General features: G+C 46.6%; 1 non-coding gene across 1 annotated transcript; it reads left to right on the forward strand.

The window, feature by feature from the left end:
• The first annotated feature begins 386 nt into the window (after positions 1-386).
• On the forward strand, positions 387-458 carry TRNAW-CCA. Its single transcript has one exon. It is a non-coding gene; the product is annotated as a tRNA-Trp (tRNA).
• The last annotated feature ends 10542 nt before the right edge of the window (positions 459-11000 follow it).

An 11000-nucleotide genomic window follows, 5' to 3' on the forward strand; every position in this document is an offset into this window, starting at 1 on the left:
ACCCTCGCCTCTTGGCGCTGACCCGGTTGCGGGTTGTGCGGCCGCTTCCTTCCAGCTGCCCGGCCCCCCTGGGACCGGGCCCCCGCCGGGTCCCCAACTCTGGTGGCCCCCGGAGACAACATCCCGGCCCGCTCTGGGGCCCCTGAAGCCGCCTGTCGCAGGCGGAGATCAAGCACCACGACCGGCAGGTGGCGGCGGCGGCGGCTCCCGGGACACCGGCCCTGCGGCGGGGGAGCCCCGGGCCTCGAGGGGTGCAGCCCTCCGCCCGCGCCTGCGCCCTGTCCGCCCTGCGGCCCCTCCCGGGGGGCAAAGGAGCCAGGCAGGTACGAGGCTGGGAGGTGTAGGACGGAAGAGTCTTAAAAGATCAAAAGTCATGGGAGTCCGGTGACCTCGTGGCGCAATGGTAGCGCGTCTGACTCCAGATCAGAAGGTTGCGTGTTCAAGTCACGTCGGGGTCACGTCTCTCTGTTTTCTCTCCAACGCAAGGAAATACATGGTGTGTTTGTAATTCCGACCCCTCCATGACGCCCGGTCAAATCCCGCTCCTTAATTTCCTTGCAGCAGACAAGCCAGAGACCTGAGATTCAGGAGAGGAGCGATGTCGTTTTCCTAGCTCGTGGGGGCTGGTCTGGGGACAGCAGGAGGCGCCGCTCGGTGGGGACTCCCCTGAAGGGCACCCCGGCCACTTCCCGGTGAACCTTGCCCCCCCCCCCCCCCGCCACCCCCTGTCACAGAACTTGCCACCAGAAGAGAGGTTTTTTGTGGGTTTTTTTTGTTTTGTTTTTTTTTTTTTTTGTTTTTTTTAGGCCAACAACAATAGAAACAGGTACAGGACAAAACTAGTTATCAGAAAATGAAATGTAAATTGTTTTTAAACATAGGAAAAGAAACAACTGCCATAAATAAATAAATAAATAAGCTTTCAATGAGTTCTTTTTAACCTATGAGGTTGGCTAACCTATGATCAAAAAACTCTCATTAAATCGCATTGCTCACGACCTTGACGCTGTGATGGAGAACAAGGACATTAGCCCAGGAATGGAGGAAACTAAAATAGTTGTAAGAAATAGGTTTCATTCAGCCATTTTAGTAAAGTTTTCTGCTGTGTTTTTCCACTTTGCTTCTGTTCTTTTTTGTTCTAGACTTTTCCCATAAATGCCATCCACCCTTCCATATGGTGGCTAATTAGCACCATGTGGACAGATAATTATGCTTCTCTGTACTCTGCATCTGTAATCTCTCAAAGTGTTTCCTGTGTTTTCCCATTTTCCCCACATTTGGGGGGTATCTTCTCAGATTTGTCTGTCATCCGGGATTCCATTTTCTGCAATTTCACTTCTCTTTAAAGAGAGGGCATTGTGGGAGGCCTGGGTGGCTCCGTGGGTTAAGCATCTTGACTCTTGATCTCAGCTCAGGGCTTGATCTCAGCGGTCGTGAGTTTAAGCCCCACATTGGGCTCTGCACCGGGTGTGAAACATAATTTTTTTTTTTTTTTTTTTAAACAAACACCACTTGCTTTTACCTCTTCCTCACTGAAATTAGACTCAGCAAGTCAACTGGGAATGTGGCTAGCTTGGTCCTGCTCTCCGCCCTTTCTCAGACTGATCAGCTAGAGGGCAGGTTGAAGGTGGAGCTCTCAACCCCATTTCCAGAGTTTAGAAGCCACTGCCCTAGGGGTGCCTGGGTGGTTCAGCGGGTTAAGTGTTGGGCCTAGGCTGTGGGCTTGTGGGTTGTGGGTTTGAGCCGCTCATCAGGCTTCGTACTGGTTTTATTGCAGTGATATTTTCTCCCCCTTTCCTGTGTTGTCCCCTTCCTGTTGTGAACCAGTAAACAACCACGAAATCGGTACTAGAGATCCCGCATCTCAACATGAGTTTTAACTTGAACGTCTGAAATGGATCGTACCTCCTTGGCTAGGACAGAAAACACCTTTCTGTTCACTTAAATCTCCTATAATTAGCATTTTAATTGAACGCAAACAAAAACTTGGAAACACCTAGATTCCTTTCAAGAATTTTACACCCAAAGAACCTCTTTTGTAGATATTACAGCCTAAGAATTAGTTCCGTGCAAACCTTATTAATCTTAACATTTTCCCAATGCCCTTCAAGTCTCTCATGTGAATCAACAAAATTCTCTTTTCGTACTTTTATGAATCAAATTTTAAAAGGTCTACTTGTTGGATAACATTTGACCATTACAATCTCCTTTGGTATTATGAAAGCAGATCTGTGGCCATCAGTTTTAACCCTCAGCTCATTTATTGCAGATGAACAAGTACCTGTTCCTCCAACATTGAGGAAACAGAATCAGCGTAAACTTCTAGAAAAACCGAGGCAAGAGTATTTTTTTTTTTCTGGGCAAAGTATCATTTCCTAGAAAGAAAAGGTACAGAAGAGAAGAAAGACAAAGTTGGGGAAAATGCCTTACACTTACTTTCAAAGGTTTGTCCCACCTGACCCAACACATTGGATTTTTTTTCTTTTTTTTCTTTTTTCTTTTTTTTTTTTAATTCCTCTAGGGGCCCCTGGGTGGCTCAGTCGGTTAAGCATCTGACTTCAGCTCAGGTCATGATCTCACAGTTTGTGAGTTGAGTTCGAGTCCTGCATTGGGATTCTTTCCCTCTCTCCTTCTCTGTCCCTCCCCGACTTGCGTGCTCTCTCTCAAAATAAATAAACTTAAAATTTTTTTGTTTTTAATTTTTTTAAATAAAGGAAAGGAAGGGAAAGGAAAGGAAGGGAAAGGAAAGGAAAGGAAAGAAAAGAAAAGAAACTTTAAAGATGGCAGAGTATTTCCACACAGTATTTGATCCATTTTGTGGCCCGTGGTCCCTCCCAGTGAGGGTGCTTACTTAGCTCCAGCCAGCCTGGGACTCGGGAACTGCTTATTTAGCCAGAGAAATGCTCTCCTGACACGACCTAAGCCAACTACTTTTGAGCTCCAAGGAATCTGGATTGGAAGTAAACGGAACTCGGTATTCGCTTTGGAGGGCATTCTAAACAGGCACCGGCGTGAGATAAAAATCATAGAGTGACTTTGTTTTCTATCATTCCTTAAAATATGTATGGTTTGCTAGTTCCCCTCACGGTGAGGGAGCGAAAGGGGGGTGGGGAGAGGGGAGGGGAGTGAGGGACAGTTGCCGCAACCTTTCTGGTCACTTTGAGATGAGAACCACTCCCAGTCTCCATTTCCACGTGGCCTGAAATCCAGACCCGGAGCCCAATTATCGCCAGCGACCCTCCACTGCCCTCAGCCTTCTGACCACCGGGCCTTTGAACCAGAATCTCCTGGGGAGGCCGACCTTCCCTGAGGAGGCCCAGAGAGAGCCAATGGCTCTGTGAGAGACTCAGAGGGTGAGAAATGGAGCAGAGCCCCCCCCCCCCACTTCCTAGAACAGGTATGAGAACACACAAAGGACATCCTCACCAACCTCAGACCTTTCCGAGTTGTGAGAAGGGGCTGGGCCCAAGGGAGCACCTCCCACTTTCTAGGGACTCGAGAAAATTCCTCAATTCCTCGCCCGCACCTTCCAAGCCAAAAAGACACCTCCTCTAGTCCCAGCCGACTCCCAGCTGCGTGGACACTCCCATCGCTTGCCCCCAAGTCTAGGCAGGGAGATCATTCAGGCATCCCCAGTGAAGGGGAGAGAGAAACTCTGGATCCAGACTCTTGTCCTGGAGCGTGTCAATGGCAAGGTTGCCTTGGAATTTTTGCAGAATCTGGACAGCAGAGATGTTGGGGAGCACGAAGAAGACCAGTGCAGCTCCTATAGGCAGCGACCAATTCAGAAAGGAAGGGGCTAAGGGAAGCCAGCATGGGAGCTGATGGCTACCACCGAGCCCCCCAGTACTCACCAGCTCCCCTCTCCCTGGCTGCCCCTGGGACACCCCCCCACACACACACACTTTGCAGCAGTCCACACTTCGCACCTCCTTAGTTAGCATCAGCCAGCGATCAGTGTGCGACCAGAAGGGAGACGGGGTCATGGTCGAGAAAAAAGGGTTTGGAGAGAGTGTCCCAAAGGAGCCTGCATCTGGCTCTCAGGTGGCTGGGCAAGGGTCGCTTCTAGAAGGCGGGAAGCTGGGGCCCCTGGGTGGCTCAGTCGGTTAAGTGGCCAACTTCGGCTCAGGTCATGATCTCGCGGTCCGTGAGTTCGAGCCCCGCGTCGGGCTATGTGCTGACAGCTTGGAACCTGGAGCCTGCTTCGGATTCTGTGTCTCCCTCTCTCTGACCCTCCCCCATTCATGCTCTGTCTCTCTCTGTCTCAAAAATAAATAAACGTTAAAAAAAAAAAAAATTTAGAAGGCTGGAAGCTTCCCAGGGGGAACGGAGTCCAATTACCACCAGGTGGCGCTCCAGTTGAAGACCCTGGCAGGTGCAGGATTGCTTGTTTGTTTGCTTCAATATAATTTATTGTCAAATTGGCTTCCATACAACACCCAGCGCTCGTCCCAACAAGTGCCCTCCTCAATGCCCATCACCCATTTCCCCTCTCCCCCACCCCCCATCAACCCTTAGTTTTTCTCTGTATTTAAGAGTCTCTTATGGTTTGCCTCCCTCCCTCTCTGTTTGTAACTATTTTTTCCCCTTCCCTTCCCCCGTGGTCTTCTGTTAAGTTTCTCAAGATCCACAAATGAGTGAAAACCTATGATGTGTGTCCTTCTCTGACTGATTTATTTCACTCAGCATAGTACCTTCCAGTTCCATCCATGTTACGGCTAATGGCATGATTTCCTTCTTTCTCATTACCAAGTACTATTCCATTGTATGTATAAACCACACCTTCTTTATCCATTCATCAGTTGATGGACATTTAGGCTCTTTCCATCATTTGGCTATTGTTGAAAGTGCTGCTATAAACATTGGGGTACACGTGCCCCTAAGCATCAGCACTCCTGGATCCTTTGGGTAGATCCCTAGTAGTGCTATTGCTGGGTCATAGAATAGTTCTATTTTTAATTTTTTGAGGAACCTCCACACTGCACCAGTTTGCATTCCCACCAACAGTGCAAGAGGGTTCCCCTTTCTCCACATCCTCGCCAGCATCTATAGTCTCCTGATTTGTTCATTTCAGCCACTCTGATCGGGTGTGAGGTCCCAGGATTGTTGAAGCATCCCCAGGACGAGGTTTTGTAAGATGGGGTATTGCAAAGCATGTTGCTGGACCCTCACGGCTTGTATCCTTCTTTTCCTGGAGACCAGCTGGAAAGAGGCACTTCAGAAGTCCTAAGTCCTAAGCCACACACAGGCGAGGAGGTAGTTCAAGCCTTCACCCTCATTTATGTGGATCGTATTCAGGACACGCATTTACTTACTCAAGAGGGCAAGTCCTTGGTGGGAAAACATCTTGATATTAACCCAGGGCCAGACGGTTATTTTGAAATGTGTAATTTTGTTACACCTTAATATAGACCATGTTAACAACTGACTTGATGTTTTTAATTGAAAACTGTGTTTTCCCCTGCTTCATTGAGGCATCATTGGCAAATCGTTTTGCAAACGTTTTTGTTTTAATTTTTTTAACGTTTATTTATTTATTTTATGTTTTTTTTTTTTTTTTTATTTTTGAGAGAGAGAGAGAGAGAGACAGGGTGAGAGTGGGGGAGGGGCAGAGAGAGAGGGAGACAGAATCCGAAGCAGGCTTCAGGCTGTGAGCTGTCAGCACAGAGCTCAATGTGGGGCTCAAACTCACAAACTGCGAGATCATGACCTGAGCCGAAGTCAGATACTTAACCAACTGAGCCACCCAGGTGCCCCAAGATACACTTATTCTTAACATTTTATTCTTTTTGGGTTATCACGTACCCTTTTTATATATACATATTTTGTTCTGAATCATTTGAGAGCAAATGCATGCATTATGCTTTCTTACCTCTACACACTTCACTGTGCATTTCCCAATAATAAGGATATTATTTTACATAACGATGGTATAGTTATCAACTTCAATAAATTTAACATGGATGTAATACTTTTATCCACTCTGCTGCTTGTATTGCACTTTTGAAAAACTGAACCAATATGTCCTTCATAGTATTTTTTTCTCCCGCGTAGGATCCAGTTAAGGATCATATATTGTATATAGGCTTCATGCCTTTAGCTCTTAACCTGGAACAGGGATTCAACCTTTCTTTGTCTTTTAGGTCATTAACATTTTTAAAGAATGCAATCGTTTTTTTTTTTTAATTTTTTTTTTACGCTTTATTTATTTTTGAGAGAGACACAGCATGAGTGGGAGAGGGGCAGAGAGGGAGGAAGACAGAATCTGAAGCAGGCTTCAGGCTCTGAGCTGTCAGCACAGAGCCGGACACAGGGCTCAAACCCACAAATCACGACCTGAGCCGAAGCTGGATGCTTAACTGACTGAGCCACTCAGGCATCCCATTTAGCAAAAAAATTTTTTTTAATTTTTTTATGTTTATTTACCTTTGAGAGAGAGAGAGAGAGAAAGAGAGCATGAGCAGGGGAGGGGCAAAGAGAGAGGGAGACACAGAATCTGAAGCAGGCTCCGGGCTCCGACTGTCAGCACAGAGCCCGACGTGGGGCTTGAACTCACAAACCGCAAGATTATGACCTGAGCCGAAGTTGGACGCTTAACTGACAGAGCCCCCCAGGTGCCCCTTAACAGAAATTTTAGTTAAGTACTTGGCATTGTTATTCAGCAATTTCATGGCTATGAAAAATCATAACATGTAAATGAAATTAACATGTACAGGCATACCTTGGAGATATTGTGGGTTCTGTTCCAGACACAGCAATAAAGTCAGCCACATGAATTTTTTTGGTTTCCCAGTGCCTATACAAGTATGTTTATATTATATGTAGCCTATGAAGTGTGCAATAGCATAATGTCTTAAAAAACAACGTATATACCTTAATTTCAAAATACTTAAAAAAAATTTTTTTTAACGTTTATTTATTTTTGAGACAGAGGGAGACAGAGCATGAACGGGGGAGGGGCAGAGAGAGAGGGAGACACAGAATCGGAAGCAGGCTCCAGGCTCTGAGCCATCAGCCCAGAGCCTGACGTGGGGCTCGAACTCACGGACCGTGAAATTGTGACCTGAGCTGAAGTCGGCCGCTTAACTGACTGAGCCACCAAGGTGCCCCAATTTCAAAATACTTTATGACCGGCCACCTGGGTGAAGCGTTGGTTGAGCGAACGTCCGACTCTTGACTTTGGTTCAGGTCATGATCTCACGGTTCATGGGTTCAAGCCCTGCATCAGGCTCTGCGCTGATAGGAATTCTCACTCCCTCTCCCTCTCCCCAACTCGAGCTCTCTCTCTCTCTCTCTCAAAACAAAATAAATAACCTTTTAAAAGTATATGAAAATACTTAATTACTAAAAATGCTAACCATCATCTGAGCTTCCAGCAAAGCAACATCACTGCTCACAGATCACCATAACAAATATCATAATGAAAAGTTTTGAAATATTGCAAGAATTACCAAAATGTGACACCAAGACGACAAGATGAACAAATGCTGTTGGAAAAAATGGCATCATTAGATTTGCCACGAATCTTCAATTTGTAAAACACACAATATCCACAGGGGCGCCTGGGTGGCTCAGTCAGTTAAGCATCTGACTCTTGGTTTCAGCTCAGTCTCAGGTCATGATCTCACGGGTTGGTGAGTTCGAGCCCCACATCAGGCTCCGCACTGATAACGCAGAGCCTGCTTGGGATTCTCTCTCTCTCTCTCTCTCTCTCTCTCTCTCTGCCTGCCCCTCCCCCCACTGACATTCACGCTCTCTCGCTCTCTCCCTCAAAATAAACAAAAAAAAAAATAATTTAATACTGATGATTATAAAATAGATAGACACACAGATAGATGTGGAATGACCCCCTCATAAAGGACAACATCAAGGGCCAACTTGTAAACTTGAGGAAATTACTAGTGTTGGAATATTATCGCTTTGCCATCATCATAGTAAAAATGGATCATGCAAGAATCATCCATGAATGTTAAACGTTAGGGAACCAGCGGGAAATTATACTGAGGAGCAAGATGTTTATACTGTCTTGAAGTATCTCAAACACACACTTCTTATTAGTTGCAGGCAAAAAGACATTATAACTTATAGATATGGGATAAAACTTTCACTGGGTAATCAAAGTTATTACCAAGGAATTTTTTTTCTTCTTACCGACTACTGTGAGGGACAGATGGACGTCGTGTTCCTCTGTAGATGAGGCAAAACTTTACCTTTACCCACTTAAAGTCTTTCGCTGGACCTGAGAATTAAATTGAGACAGATTAAGGGGGGTGGGGGGATGCGGATTTATTTAATGTAAATTTCATGTGCCCCCCCCCCCCAGCTCTCATAAGAAAACAAAGACCCAGAGAAATGGCAAAATCTAAATGCTGTTTAACTAGGTTAAATTGTGGAACAAAGACAAGCAATTGTGGAAAAGTAACTAAAATGTAGGGGGAAGTTAAGGGAAGATAAGAATTATCAACAAGGTCTGTTTGCAAAGAATTCTCTCCGCCTTGACTCCCAGTCTGTGGTGATAAAAATGTCTCGTTCCTCCTCCTGTAGGGAAGATATCTTTCACATGGGTTTTATCATCTATTTCCAGGAAGAAGGGGGGGGGGTAAGTGTCAGAGTCTTATAACTGCTGTTTAGCAGCATATTTTGGGTGACATATTCTGCCGCCCTTCACTTCCAATTGTCAAACCCTGACAAAGAACCAGGATCACCCGTCTTGTCTTTCTTTCTTTCTTTCTTTTTAAATGCTTATTTGTTTTTCTTTTAATTTTTTTTTTAGATTTATTTTTGATAGACAGAGAGACAGAGCACAAGTGGGGAAGGGGCAGAGAGAGAAGGAAGACACAGAATCCGAAGCAGGCTCCAGGCGCTGAGCTGTCGGCAGAGAGCTCGAACTCACAAACCATGAGGTCATGATCCGAGCCAAAGTCGGATGCTCAACCGACTGAGCCACTCAGGCGCCCCAGAATTTTCTTTTTTTTTTTTTTTAATGTTTATTTATTTTAAGAGAGAGGGAGTGCACATGAATGGGGGAGGGGCAGAGAGAGAGAGAATCCCAGGCAAGTTCTGCACTGCCAGCTCAGAGCCTGATGCGGGCTCAACCCCACAAACCGTGAGACCATGACCTGAGCCGAAATCAAGAGTCAGACACTCAACCCACTGAGCTACCCAGGCGCCCTATAGTCTATACTGGGTTTTCACCTCTCCGATCAATGATCTGAGATCCCTCCCTCTTTCCATGATAGCCTTCCAGCTTATTCCTACAGTCCCAGGTTCTCTGACCAATGCTCCCAGGGCATTGAATTCACTTCTCTCTCTTTTTTTTTTTTTTTTTTTTTAACGTTTATTTATTTTTGAGACAGAGAGAGACAGAGCATGAACGAGGGAGGGTCAGAGAGAGAGGGAGACACAGAATCTGAAACAGGCTCCAGGCTCTGAGCAGTCAGCCCAGAGCCCGACGCGGGGCTCAAACTCACGGACCGCGAGATCGTGACCTGGCTGAAGTCAGACGCTCAACCGACTGCGCCACCCAGGCGCCCCGCACTTCTCCTCTTTTTTATTGCCCAGTTTCATCCACAGTTATCTGGAAACAAACTCTAAGTGGACCATGACCTCCTTTTGAGAGAGTTCTTTTTCCCCTGCGTCCTTTGACATCTCAGGCTCCTAACTGTCCTCAAGCTACCAAAAACACTTCTTGCCAGTGTCTGCTGCAAGGCCCGTCTCAAAAGGACTAGTTGAACCATTCCAAGATTGTCCCCACCCCTGTGCTCTCCTCCGACTATACAGGATCTTGGAAATCTCGTGCATTTCTTCAACTGCTTCAGTTTCTTCCATTGTTATCTCTCTGGTGACAGGCTCTAAACACTCAGGTCTAGATTTCATTCCTGCAGTGCTACCTCTACAGAAAGTTAAAATGAAATGTATCCCAAACCGAACCTTAACTCCCTCCTCTACACAAATACAATCCAGCGCTGCTGTTATCTCTACACAGAGCTCTATTGTGATCAGTTCATTTCCACACACTGACACCCAAACAGTTCTCCCACCCCATGTTCATAACACCTCTTGGGTCTCAGATTCAACGTCAGCTCCTCGAACAATGCAATCGTTGGTATTGAAATTTAAAAGATAATGTTTCAACCTCCAAAAAGCAATTGGAAAACCGATTCCACCCATTTCTTTTTCACATGAGGGAGTGGACTTGGTAACATAATTTCTAACCACTACCGGTCACAATGCCCCCCCCCCCCCCAAAGGGAGAAAGCTGAAAAGCTAAAATTGATGAAGTCATCTGAGATTGTCACTGGGTCATGAGCAATCTTCAAACATGTCAATCGTGGCAAGTGAACACGAGGTCAGGTTAAGAAGTATACTTTTAAAGTAGTAATTGATGAGTTTGTTTCCATTAAAGCCAGGAGGGCCCATTTATTATCAATTTTCTTTTGCTATAAGCTGAATTTAAAATCACGTGACTTTTAAATCCTCTCTGCCTTTGCAATTTTTCAATCCGTTTCCAAGCGCTGCGGCGTTCCGTGCTCTGAGAGCGCTGGGCTCCCCTCGGGTTTGGGGCTTACGTGGGACGGGAAGGCACGACACTTCGCCCACTCCCGCCACCGCCGTCCGCCCTGCTCCCCCTCTGCATTTTGCAAACACTCCCAGGGACGTTTTTCCAAAACAGCGAATGCAGAAGCTTTTATTTTTCTGGAATGTCCTCGTGTGTCCTATCGTATACTTCCTCGCGTCATAGTTTATCAAGGCTTGCTTTTTAACAGCAGCCGTTCACCGAGGCGTGTGGGACGAGGGACAGAGCCCCGCGCTCAGCCGCGGGGGCTGGGTGGACACCCGGCACTTTCCTCCCGTCCAGGGGACAGAGCGCCCAAAGCCCTGGCCGAACGCGCAGGCGCGCTCCGCGGATCAGAAAGGGCGAGTTCGCGCGCCCTCTTGTGGCCGTCGGGGCTCAGCGCACGGAGTTTTACAGTGTTGGCGTGTGCCCCCTGCTGGCCGTG

This window comes from Leopardus geoffroyi, chromosome E1, assembly GCF_018350155.1.
Source record: "Leopardus geoffroyi isolate Oge1 chromosome E1, O.geoffroyi_Oge1_pat1.0, whole genome shotgun sequence".
Classification (NCBI taxonomy): domain Eukaryota; kingdom Metazoa; phylum Chordata; class Mammalia; order Carnivora; family Felidae; genus Leopardus; species Leopardus geoffroyi.